Genomic DNA, 12,510 nt, shown 5'->3' with positions numbered 1-12,510 from the left:
GGAAAATTACTGCTCACCCTCGTAATTTTCAAAACTTCCCAAAACCCCTCCAACTTTTCAGACACCCTGACAAACTCTGCTATATTTTTACATTCCTTTTAACCCCGTACCGAAAGTTGAAGTGGGTCCACGATATGAAATTCCTTTTTGCCCTTGCAAAAAGGTGGGAAAAATGCACCAATCATAACTTTCTTTATGCATAGTTTTTTTCAATGCTTCCTCGCTTGCTTTTTTTCTCAAAACAAAGTTTAGAAGGCTCATATCTTGTTCTTCTTCTTGTTCTTGTTCTTGTTCTTCTTCTTCTTCTTCTTCTTCTTCTTCTTCTTTTCTTCTTCCTCATTTGGTGTATTCAATTTTAGTCTCTTCCGATTAAATTATGGAGAGTTTTTGTGCTATTGCTAGATACAACGGGAGGGACGAGTGCTAATGTTCACTACACCGACTTGGGAATCAGCAGTTAATCAAATATGTGAGCCGATGGGGTCTCGATATTTCCCGTGTCGTAGTGAAGTTTATCACACCCGATGGACATAAAACGGATGTCTCATATAAAACGAGGTTGACTTCCAACAAGATGTGTCACGGCACTCCATCTTCAAAATGTTCTCGTTGTTGATCTTGTTGTCGAGATGTATGATGTGGCATCAGATCCTCACCGAAAACGAGTTCTTCTCGTTGTAAGTTTCTTCTCGCTTATGTTTATATAGTTGTAGAAGTTAATTATTGTTTATTATCCCCTCGCCACTCGCTTACATTTATCAAGTTTCCATTAACTTATTAACTTATTATTTAACTTTTTGTTTTAACGCTTAAGATTTGTGTTTATCGCTTAAATATTTTGTGTCTCTCGCTTAAATATCGATCGTGTTTCGCTTAAACTAAAGTGTCAGGTGAATTCAATCCGGCAGCACTTGCTCCACATCATGGCGAGCCCGAGGGCTGTGGCATGCCTTCCTTCCTCATCCGATCAGTCAAGTGTTGTCGCTGGATATCGGACAATGTTTTCGAAGGCTGAACATTTCGTAGACGCACTTAGAATTTTGCAATCAAAAGGAATTTTCGACTTCAAATTATCAAGAACGAGAAAACACCGGAAGCGATCGTGGAAGGAAGCTCGACTTCAAAATGGCGATAAGGAAGCTATATTCTATACCGACAAAACGACAGTCGATGGATGAAAAAATCGCGAATCAAGGCTTATGATCACCGCGACGAGAAGGCAACCTCGGGTGTCCTGGACGAAAGAGGATCGAGTCGTAAGCGTCCGAGGTCCGCAGTTGCGCTGTAGCCATTGCCATCGCTTTCGTGTCACAATCGCAGATCGCGGAATGAACTGCTGTCGATCAGGCATTGTGTATATACTTTCTTATTATTGTTTAAATATTGAACTTTATATTTAAATATATCTCTTACGCTTTTAAATATTTTATTCTCCTGCTTAACTCGTTATTTTTATCGCTTTAAAAATAAATTTGTATCCGCTTAAAATGTACAACGGGATGGTGCCGGGCTGCATCACTACACGCCGTTCCCAAGCCGCTTCCACCCCGTCACGACATAAAAAAATCGGAACATTACATTACACTCTATAAGAGATTATTAGCTAATAAGGATATTTTTAAAATGTAAAAATATTAAGTATATTTTTGTTGTAATTACATTGATATTATTAAATAATAAGGATATTTTTAAAATGTAAAAATATTAAATTTAAACGAGAAACCTAAACTTAAACAGAGAAAAACGAAAGTTAAAAGGGGCAAAAGTTATCATTATACGCTTAAAATGAATGTTGATATTAGCCGACAATGAAAAATGAAAATGAAATGTAACCCTACCCGAGCAATGTACCTCATGGACTACAATATCATCCAACAAGAATGTAACCTCAAAACGAAATGTAATGAATTTAATTGAATTTAGATACATGTACAGATTAATTAGAGGGAAAAATTACATGCTCACCCTCGTAATTTTCAAAACTCTCCCAAAAACCCCTCCAACTTTTCAGACACCCCTGACAAATCTCCGCTATATTTTTACATTCCTTTTAACCCCTCACCGTAAGTTGAAGTGGGTCCACTGATATGAAATTCCTTTTGCCCTTGCAAAAGGTGGGGAAAAATGGCGCCCAATCATAACTTTCTTTTATGCATAGTTTTTCAATCGCTTCCCTCGCTTGCTTTTTTTCTCAAACAAAGTTTAGAAGGCTCATATCTTGTTCTTCTTGTTCTTGTTCTTGTTCTTCTTCTTCTTCTTCTTCTTCTTCTTCTTCTTCTTCTTTTTCTTCTTCTCATTTGGTGTATTCAATTTTAGCTCTTCCGATTAAATTATGGAGAGTTTTTGTGCTATTGCTAGATACAACGGGAGGGACGAGTGCTAATGTTCACTGCCAACGACTTGGGAATCAAGCAGTTAGTGAAATATGTGAGCGATGGGGTCTCGATATTTCCCGTGTCGTGTGAAGTTTATCACAACCGATGGACATAAAACGAGTATGTCTCATATAAAAACGAGGTTGACTTCCAAACAAGATGTGTCACGTGCACTCCATCTTCAAATGTTCCGTTGTTGATCTTGTTGTTGAGATGTATGATGTGGGCATCGTGATCCTCACCGAAAACGAGTTCTTCTCGCTGTAAGTTTCTTCTCGCTTATGTTTATATAGTTGTAGAAGTTAATTATTGTTTATTATCCCCGCCACTCGCTTACATTTATCAAGTTTCCATTAACTTATTAACTTATTATTTAACTTTTTGTTTTAACGCTTAAGATTTATGTTTATCGCTTAAATATTTTGTGTCTCCGCTTAAATATTGATCGTGTTCGCTTTAAACTAAAGTGTTGGCAGGTGAATTCGAACCGCGCCGCTTCGTCTCCACATCATGGCGAGCCCGAGGGTGTGGCATGCCTTCCTTCCTCATCCGATCGTCGAAGTGTTGTCGCTGGATATCGACAATGTTTTGAAGGCGTTGAACATTTCGTAGACGACTTAGGAATTTTGCAATCAAAAGGAATTTTGACTTCAAATTATCGAAGAACGAGAAACACCGGTGATCGTGGAAGGAAGCTTCGACTTCAAAAATGGCGATAAGGAAGCTATATTCCCCATACCGACAAACGACAGTCGATGGATGAAAAATCGCGAATCGCGCTTATGCGACCGCCTGTGACGAAAGGCAACCTGGGTGTCCTAGACGAAAGAGGATCGAGTCGTAAGCGTCCGAGGTCCGCAAGTTGCGTTGTAGCCATTGCCACGCTTCTGGTCACAATCGCAGATCGTGGAATGAATCTGTCACGACTAGGCATTGTGTATATACTTCTTATTATTGTTTAAATATCGAACTTTATATTTAAATATATCTCTTACGCTTTTTAAATATTTTTATTCTCCTGCTTAACTCGTTATTTTTTTATCGCTTAAAATAAATTTGTATCCGCTTAAAATGTACAACGGGATGGTGCCGAGCTGCACTAATACACGCCCTGGGTTCCCCAAGCGCTTTCCACTCCCCGTCGCATTATAAAAATCGGAACATTACATTACACTCTATAAGAGATTATTAAGTAATAAGGATATTTTAAACAGAAAATATTAAGTATATTTTTGTTGTAATTACATTGATATTATTAAATAATAAGGATATTTTTAAAATGTAAAATATTAAATTTAAAACGAGAAACCTAAACTTAAACAGAGAAAACGAAAGTTAAAGGGCAAAAAGTTATCATTATACGCTTAAAATGAATGTTGATATTAGCCGATAATGAAAAATGAAAATGAAAGTAACCCTACCCGATAAATGTACCTCATGGACTACAATATCATCCAACAAGAATGTAACCTCAAAACGAAACAGTAATGAATTTAATCAATTTAGATACATGTATAGTATTAATTAGAGGGAAAAATTACTGCTCACCCTCGTAATTTTCAAAACTTCCCAAAAACCCCTCCAACTTTTGCACACCCCGATGACCCTCCGCTATATTTTACATTCCTTTTAACCCCCGCCGGTAAGTTGAAGTGGGTCCACGATATGAAATTCCTTTTTTGCCCTAGCAGGTGGGGAAAAATGGCGCCCAATCATAACTTTCTTTATGCATAGTTTTTCAATGCCTCCCTGCTTGCTTTTTTTCTCAAACAAAGTTTAGAAGGCTCATATCTTGTTCTTCTTGTTCTTGTTCTTGTTCTTCTTCTTCTTCTTCTTCTTCTTCTTCTTCTTCTTTCTTTCTTCTTCTCATTTGGTGTATTCAATTTTTAGCTCTTCCGATTAAATTATGGAGAGTTTTTGTGCTATTGCTAGATACAACGGGGAGGGACGAGTGCTAATGTTCACTGCACCGACTTTTGGGAATCGCTGTTAGCGAAATATGTGAGCGATGGGGTCTCGATATTTCCCGTGTCGCGGGTGAAGTTTATCACACCCGACGGACATAAAACGAGTATGTCTCATATAAAACGAGGTTGACTTTCCAGACAAGATGTGTCACGTGCACTCCATCTTCAAATGTTCTCGTTGTTGATCTTGTTGTTGAGATGCAGATGATGTGGCATCGTGATCCTCACCGAAAAACGAGTTCTTTCTCGTTGTAAGTTTCTTCTCGCTTATGTTTATATAGTTGTAGAAGTTAATTATTGTTTATTATCCCCAGCCATCGCTTACATTTATCAAGTTTCCATTAACTTATTAACTTATTATTTAACTTTTTTGTTTTAACGCTTAAGATTTATGTTTATCGCTTTAAATATTTTGTGTCTCTGCTTAAATATTGATCGTGTTCGCTTAAACCAAAGTGTTGGCGTGAATTCGAATCCGCAGCTCGCTCCACATCATGGCGAGCCCGAGGGTGTGGCATGCCTTCCTTCCTCATCCGATCAAGTCAAGTGTTGTCGCTGGATATTGGACAATGTTTTGAAGGCGCTGAACATTTCGTAGACGCACTTAGAATTTTGCAATCAAAAAGGAATTTTCGACTTCAAATTATCGAAGAACGAGAAACACCGGGCTGATCGTGGAAGGAAGCTTCGACTTCAAAAATGGCGATAAGGAAGCTATATTCCCCATACCGGACAACGACAGTGCCGATGGATGAAAAATCGCGAATCGGCTTATGGATCACCGCGACTGAGAAGGCAACCTGGGTGTCCCTAGACGAAAGAGGATCGAGTCGAAGCGCCCGAGGTCCGCAAGTTGCGCTATGTAGCCATTGCACACGCTTTTCGCGTCACAATCGCAGATCGTGGAATGAATCATGGTCGACCAGGCATTGTGTATATACTTCTTATTATTGTTTAAATATCGAACTTTATATTTAAATATATCTCTTACGCTTTTAAATATTTTTATTCTCTGCTTAACTCGCTATTTTTTTATCGCTTAGAAATAAATTTTGTATCCGCTTAAAATGTACAACGGGATGGTGTCAAGCTGCACTAATACACGCCTCGGTTCCCCAAGCGCTTTCCACTCCCTGTCGCACATAAAAAAATCGGAACATTACATTACACTCTATAAGAGATTATTAAGTAATAAGGATATTTTTAAACGTAAAATATTAGTATATTTTTGTTGTAATTACATTGATATTATTAAATAATAAGGATATTTTAAAATGAAAATATTAAATTTAAAACAGAGAAACCTAAACTTAAACAGAGAAAACGAAAGTTAAAGGGCAAAAGTTATCATTATACAGCTTAAACGAATGTTGATATTAGCCGATAATGAAAATGAAAATGAAACTGAACCCTACCCGAGCAATGTACCCTCATGGGACTACAATATCATCCAACAAGAACAGAACCTCAAAACGAAACAGAATGAATTTAATTGAATTTAGATACATGTACAGATTAATTAGAGGGAAAATTATCTGCTCACCCTCGTAATTTTTCAAAACTTCCCAAAACCCCTCCAACTTTCTGACACCCCTGGACACTCTCCGTTATATTTTACATTCCTTTTAACCCCCCGCCGGTAAGTTGAAGTGGGTCCACGATATGAAATTCCTTTTTTGCCCTTGCAAAAGGTGGGAAAAATGGCGCCCAATCATAACTTTCTTTATGCATAGTTTTTCAATTTTTTGCCTCCTGCTTGCTTTTTCTCAAACAAAGTTTAGAAGGCTCATATCTTGTTCTTCTTGTTCTTGTTCTTGTTCTTCTTCTTCTTCTTCTTCTTCTTCTTCTTCTTCTTTCTTTCTTCTTCTCATTTGGTGTATTCAATTTTTAGCTCTTCCGATTAAATTATGGAGAGTTTTTGTGCTATTGCTAGATACAACGGGAGGGACGAGCGCTAATGTTCACTGCTACGACTTCTGGGAATCAGATGTTAAGCTAAATATGTGAGCGATGGGGTCTCGATATTTCCCGTGTCGTGGGTGAAGTTTATCACACCCGATGGACATAAACCAGTATGTCTCATATAAAACGAGGTTGACTTCCAGACAAGCATGTGTCACGTGCACTCCATCTTCAAATGTTCATTGTTGATCTTGTTGTTGAGACGGATGATGTGGCATCGGATCCTCATCGAAAACGAGTTCTTCTCGCTGTAAGTTTCTTCTCGCTTATGTTTATATAGTTGTAGAAGTTAATTATTGTTTATTATCCCCGCCACTCGCTTACATTTATCAAGTTTCCATTAACTTATTAACTTATTATTTAACTTTTTGTTTTAACGCTTTAAGATTTATGTTTATCGCTTTAAATATTTTGTGTCTCTGCTTAAATATTGATCGTGTTCGCTTAAACTAAAAGTGTTAAGCGTGGAATTCGAATCCGGCGCGCTCGCTCCACATCATGGCGAGCCCGAGGGTGTGGCATGCCTTCCTTCCTCATCCGATCAAGTCGAAGCTGTTGTCGTTGGATATTGGACAATGTTTTGAAGGCGCTGAACATTTCGGAGACGCACTTTAGGAATTTTTGCAATCAAAAGGAATTTTGACTTCAAATTATCAAGAACGAGAAACACCGGTGATCGTGGAAGGAAGCTTCGACTTCAAAAATGGCGATAAGGAAGCTATATTCCCCATACCGGACAACGACAGCCGATGGATGAAAAATCGCGAATCGCGCTTATGCGATCGCCGCGACGACGAAGGCAACCTGGGTGTCCTAGACGAAAGAGGATCGAGTCGTAGCGTCCCGAGGTCCGCAAGTTGCGTTAGTAGCCATTGCCATCGCTTCGTGTCACAATCGCAGATCGTGGAATGAATCGCTGCACGACTAGGCATTGTGTATATACTTCTTATTATTGTTTAAATATTGAACTTTTATATTTAAATATATCTCTTACGTTTTTAAATATTTTATTCTCTCGCTTAATCGTTATTTTTTTATCGCTTTAAAATAAATTTTGTATCCGCTTAAAATGTACAACGGGATGGTGTCTAGCTGACTAATACACGCCTTGCTCCCCAAGCGCTTTCCACTCCCCGTCGCACATAAAAAATCGGAACATTACATTACACTCTATAAGAGATTATTATAATAAGGATATTTTTAAACGTAAAATATTAAGTATATTTTTGTTGTAATTACATTGATATTATTAAATAATAAGGATATTTTAAAATGAAAAATATTAAATTTAAACAGAGAAACCTAAACTTAAACAGAGAAAACGAAAGTTAAAGGGCAAAAAGTTATCATTATACAGCTTAAAATGAATGTTGATATTAGTCGATAATGAAAATGAAAAATGAAACAGAACCCTACCCGATAATGTACCCTCGACGGACTACAATATCATCCAACAAGAATGTAACCTCAAAAACGAAACAGAATGAATTTAATTGAATTTAGATACATGTACATTTACATCGACAAAATTTGTCATGTTCTTCCGAAAAATGAATCAATTTAAACTGGTTTACATTTGAAACTATTACACCTATACAACGACTATGACCCCGCTATGACACTCCCTCTCGGGTTCGCTTTTTACACAGAGAAACGGGAGTTTAAAACAATTACATTGATATTTACACAATGAACTATATACTTAAACACTTAAAGTGTATGTTAAAACAATGAACTGGATTATTAAAAAGAATCGTGTATACAAATATAGAAAGAATGACTAAGAACCCGCTATGCAAGACTCCTCCGGGTGCCTGGCAGGGCCTGCCTCCCTCCCTAAGTATCGGGAAACATACCTTAATCGCAGATAAGGGACGCTGCGCCTCAGGATACCCAGTAGCTTCTCACCGTGAGTAACCACCGATAAAAGCCGCAGCACTGATCAGCGCAGTCGACACTTCCTTTTTCTCGTCGGGGCTTCAAAGTTGTCGGGAACAAGCTGGTATTTGCTATGTGCGCCGACCGCCCAACTCCATGTCGTACTAGTATGTCGAATAGGTTCCGCCGTCGAGACATACAAGTTCATATTAGAATGCCGATTATTCTGACCAACGCTATTACATAAACACAAATTATTAAAAGCACTTTACCATTTCTAGCGCTGCTTTTTATCGTGATTCTTCGCTCTGGCATGAAGAATAATGCATGTATTCTTGTTTTTCATTGTCAAGGACGCACTTATCACTGGAAGTGGCCACCATAATTATCGGGAGGATGACGATGTCCACTTTCATGCAAGTCGCGCGCGCACTCTCCAATCATAGCCATCGTGGATTCATGTGCGCCGTCAGCCTCGCTTCGACATGAACAAGGCCGCTGGTCGTGGTGATGGAGGCGCGCTCTTATAACGATATGGCACTCACGCCATCATCTTTTGCAAGATACATACTGACGCGCCCATCACATCGCCTCGCGACCATCTCCTTCCCCTCGAGCGTGTCGAATAGATTGCCCGTGTGCTGTCGACAGTCATTCTTCCACACGATACGGCTTGTGTGTTGAACGGAACAAAGACATGTAAACAATGTTGTAAGTATAAAATTAAACGTTAAAGTATAAACTTTAAATTCTATATTGAATGTTTAAACAGTAACAGTAATATTTAAAGGGTATCACTTATAAGTTAAATGTTATCCATGAAATTTTAAACGTTAACGCTCCTACTTAAATGGTAACTAAAAAGCAGTTTTTAAAACAATATCATAAAAAACTTCAAACTTACTTTGTCCATAGGGCGAGTTGAGGAAGATCCTTATCAACTCCCGCTCAGTACTTATTGAGGCTGGATTGCCAACGTATTTTTTTCTTCGAATCGAAGACTTTCCCAAGTTCTTCTACTTTTTTTATCGGGCTTCCTTTAATGGGAGGGCACCGACGGCAAAGATCAATCGGAGACACTTCTTTACATGCTTCTTGTTCTTGTGGGATCGTCTCCGCCTGATGCGGCGCGATACGACCCATTGGTTCCACCGTGAATTCCCACTCGTTGAGGATAGACTCAACGACCTTCTCAACCGTGAGTTCCACTCGGCAGAGAGATCAATGGGAGACACAACGTTGTCTGGTTGTTCTTCTTCATGGATTGTGTCCATCTTTGATGCCGCGATCAGCACGCCCGGCTCCACCGTATGCATGATGTCGCCAACAATGTAGTCGACGATCTTTTTTTCCACAGCAGGCAAACTCGCGCCATCTTCAATCTCCTCCACCGTGATGGGCATGTCATCAGCGTTAACAACATCGACCGCCGATGAGATGCTCGCTGCCGATGGTGTCGCTATTATTTCATCGTCGGCCCAAGACGCGGAGACGGAGGCATTATTGTTTTCCTCTTTTGCAAGCTTCTTGAATGAGGCCGTCTTTGAAGGGCCACCCCGATGATGTCCTCGTCGTCGAACTCCCGACGACGTATCCGTCCCGGTGCTTCATTTTGTTTGAAGGGAAGGCGCGATCGATTGTGATCGCGACCGCCTTCCAATGCCTCCACCCGAGCGACATGCCGAGGGAACTCGGTCATCAAAAATCGGCAAGCTCGCATGAGAGTTGCAGTGACATCCTCGCCTAGTGCCTAGGGAGCCGCCACGCTCGGGGGCTGACACGGGTCGGGGAAGCCACGGTCGAGGCGGGGTGGGGAGGGCTCTCCGGCCTCGGCAGATCGCGCTTTTGACTTGGAAGGGGAGAACGAGCGTCCAGCGTAGCAAGGAAGAGGTTGCCCTCTCATCTTGCGCTTTGAGCAAGCGGTTCGGAGCAATAGCATCCGACCCGATCGGTCGTCCCGAACAAATACTTCTTCATCGAAAGATTCGCGGAACTAGCTCGAGAAACTAGCATGTGTAAAAGCAAACAATCTTAGCGAAATTATTTAGTTTAAACAATTAAAACTATATTTACATATGTAACTCAGTATATTTAAACGTTATAACCTATTGTGTTAAACAAGAAACAAACAAATTAAACATTAAACTAAAAGTTTAAACGGTAGTTGAACAAAAGTTAAACGAGTAAGTTATAATTTTAAACGATAGATGAATAAAGTTAAACGGTAGAAATGATATGGTTAAACGTTAACGCTCTACGCTAAACAAAAATATTTTTGAATTATTACCTCTTTTCCTTCGAGAGATGACAAACTCGTCTCTATCGTCGCCGCTTCCGGTAAGTATTTTCACCGTAGTACGACGATCCTTGGGATCTTCGAAAAATGGACTTTCTTTCCGCTCCGGTCACCAGTAAAACGGATGTTAAGCGCCACCGTGCAACCCTTAACATACCCGTGTTGGTCTTCTTCCCGCAGCATCTAGATCGCACTCGGGTGAGCGGCTTGTGTATGTCCTCCATAAGCCACTTGTAGCGTCGCTTACGCCCACGCCGTAGCGCCCCATTCCGGTAGATCATCGACATAATCAACGATCCGGCTAGGGAACCGAGCAGGGAGGTATTTGGGAAGAGGATTGTACCCGGTGAGGTACACCATCGCAGTTTGGCAAAATTCTCCTCTTCTCCTCTCGTCCAACGAGTTCGTCGAAGAGTGCTCCTCGATGGAGTCTCCGCTGGTCTCGTGACGCTTCGATAAATACCTCTCTCGAAAGTCGACCGTGTTTTTTCTTCTTCGAAAACACGATCGCCTCCCCATCGCAACGCGAGCCAAGAACGATTGCCACATCTTCGGTCCGAAAGTCGCATGCTTTCCCCGATCCCGAATTTATTGGTGCGGTTATCGTATCTCCGCAATGAGAGTCAAGAAGGGCCCGCTCTTGGTATCTGACTTCCAACTCGAGAATGTTGTGAACGCTGTCCTTCGGATGATCTCCCGATGTCGAGGGATCATGTGAACTTTCAATTCGACCCACGGTCTCCACTCAGCGTGTCAAGTAGCACGCCCATTAACTAGATCGACCGCCATAATCACAAGCTCGCGACAATAATAGCACATTGTTAAGCGGAAATGTAATTTGTTAAACAAGAAACACTCGCTCTTAAACACCGATATCATTTTTTTAAGCGATAGGACGTATACTATTAAACGTAGATACAAATAATTAAACGGAGACGAACTAACTAAACGTAAAAGCTCATTGTTTAAACGGAGACCCTCATTTTTACAATCGCAACTATATCAACTCGAATCGGGTAAACGTAGATTATAAACATTACACAAAAGCACAACAATCGGAAAAACCATTTCGATCGTAGTACATAGACGAAAATGTAAAAACAAAAACAAAAACCCTAGCAGAGACATCTCCTCGAGACTCAACAAAACCCCAGATCGATTAATCCCCCGAAAGCTTCAATGTCTTCCAACAAAAAAACAAAATCACAAACCAAAACCGAAAAAATGTCTCTTCGTAGTGTAATAGTTAACAAAAACCATAATGAATACCTTTAGATCGCAAAGTGACGAAATGCCGAATACTTGCACTGGGACTTCTTCTTGAGGCACGGTGGAAAGTGGGAAGAGTGCCGCTGGGAAGAGAAGAGTTTGGAGACGCGAGTCGAGATGGAGTCGCGAGTTGAGAGAAGACAAGCACTCGTAATGCCTAAGAAAAAAACCCACCCACTTCCTCTCACACCTGGAAATGGAGTGCGACCCACGACTTCCCGTCATGCAAGGGCATTTTCGATCCATAAAATTTTAAATACACTCCGCTTTAATGTCGTTACGTACTTTGGGGGTTTCAAAAATCATGGAGTTGAAAAGGAAGGGGTTTTTGGGTATTCCGAAACTATGGGGGTTTGTTTGGCAATTTGGCAAAGTTGTAGGGTTTTTTTGGCAATTTGGCTGTGTAATAAGGCATTGTAAGGAGCTTAGTCACTATCTTGCTTGTTGCTTTGGTTTCTCTGTGTTGGAACTTGTGAGATTTGTGTTTATCTTTATGAATTTAGCATTATTATTGCTATTCTTAGATTACTGTTTACTTAGCAATAGCGAGTTCATCACAGCGTTTATTGCAAACAAATCTCAGGTAGGATGTTTAGCTCTCTTTAACATCATTTGCATGTGTTTGAATTTCTAGAGCTCATTTGCATGAAATCTATTTTATACATATATAATTTATATAAATAATATATCTTAATAAAAATTGAATAAATCACAAATTTATTAAATATAATGATAATGATTATAGATAAAATAAAATAATAAT

This window comes from Dioscorea cayenensis, chromosome 4 (assembly GCF_009730915.1).
Source record: "Dioscorea cayenensis subsp. rotundata cultivar TDr96_F1 chromosome 4, TDr96_F1_v2_PseudoChromosome.rev07_lg8_w22 25.fasta, whole genome shotgun sequence".
NCBI lineage: Eukaryota > Viridiplantae > Streptophyta > Magnoliopsida > Dioscoreales > Dioscoreaceae > Dioscorea > Dioscorea cayenensis.
This window is presented reverse-complemented; position numbering follows the sequence as displayed.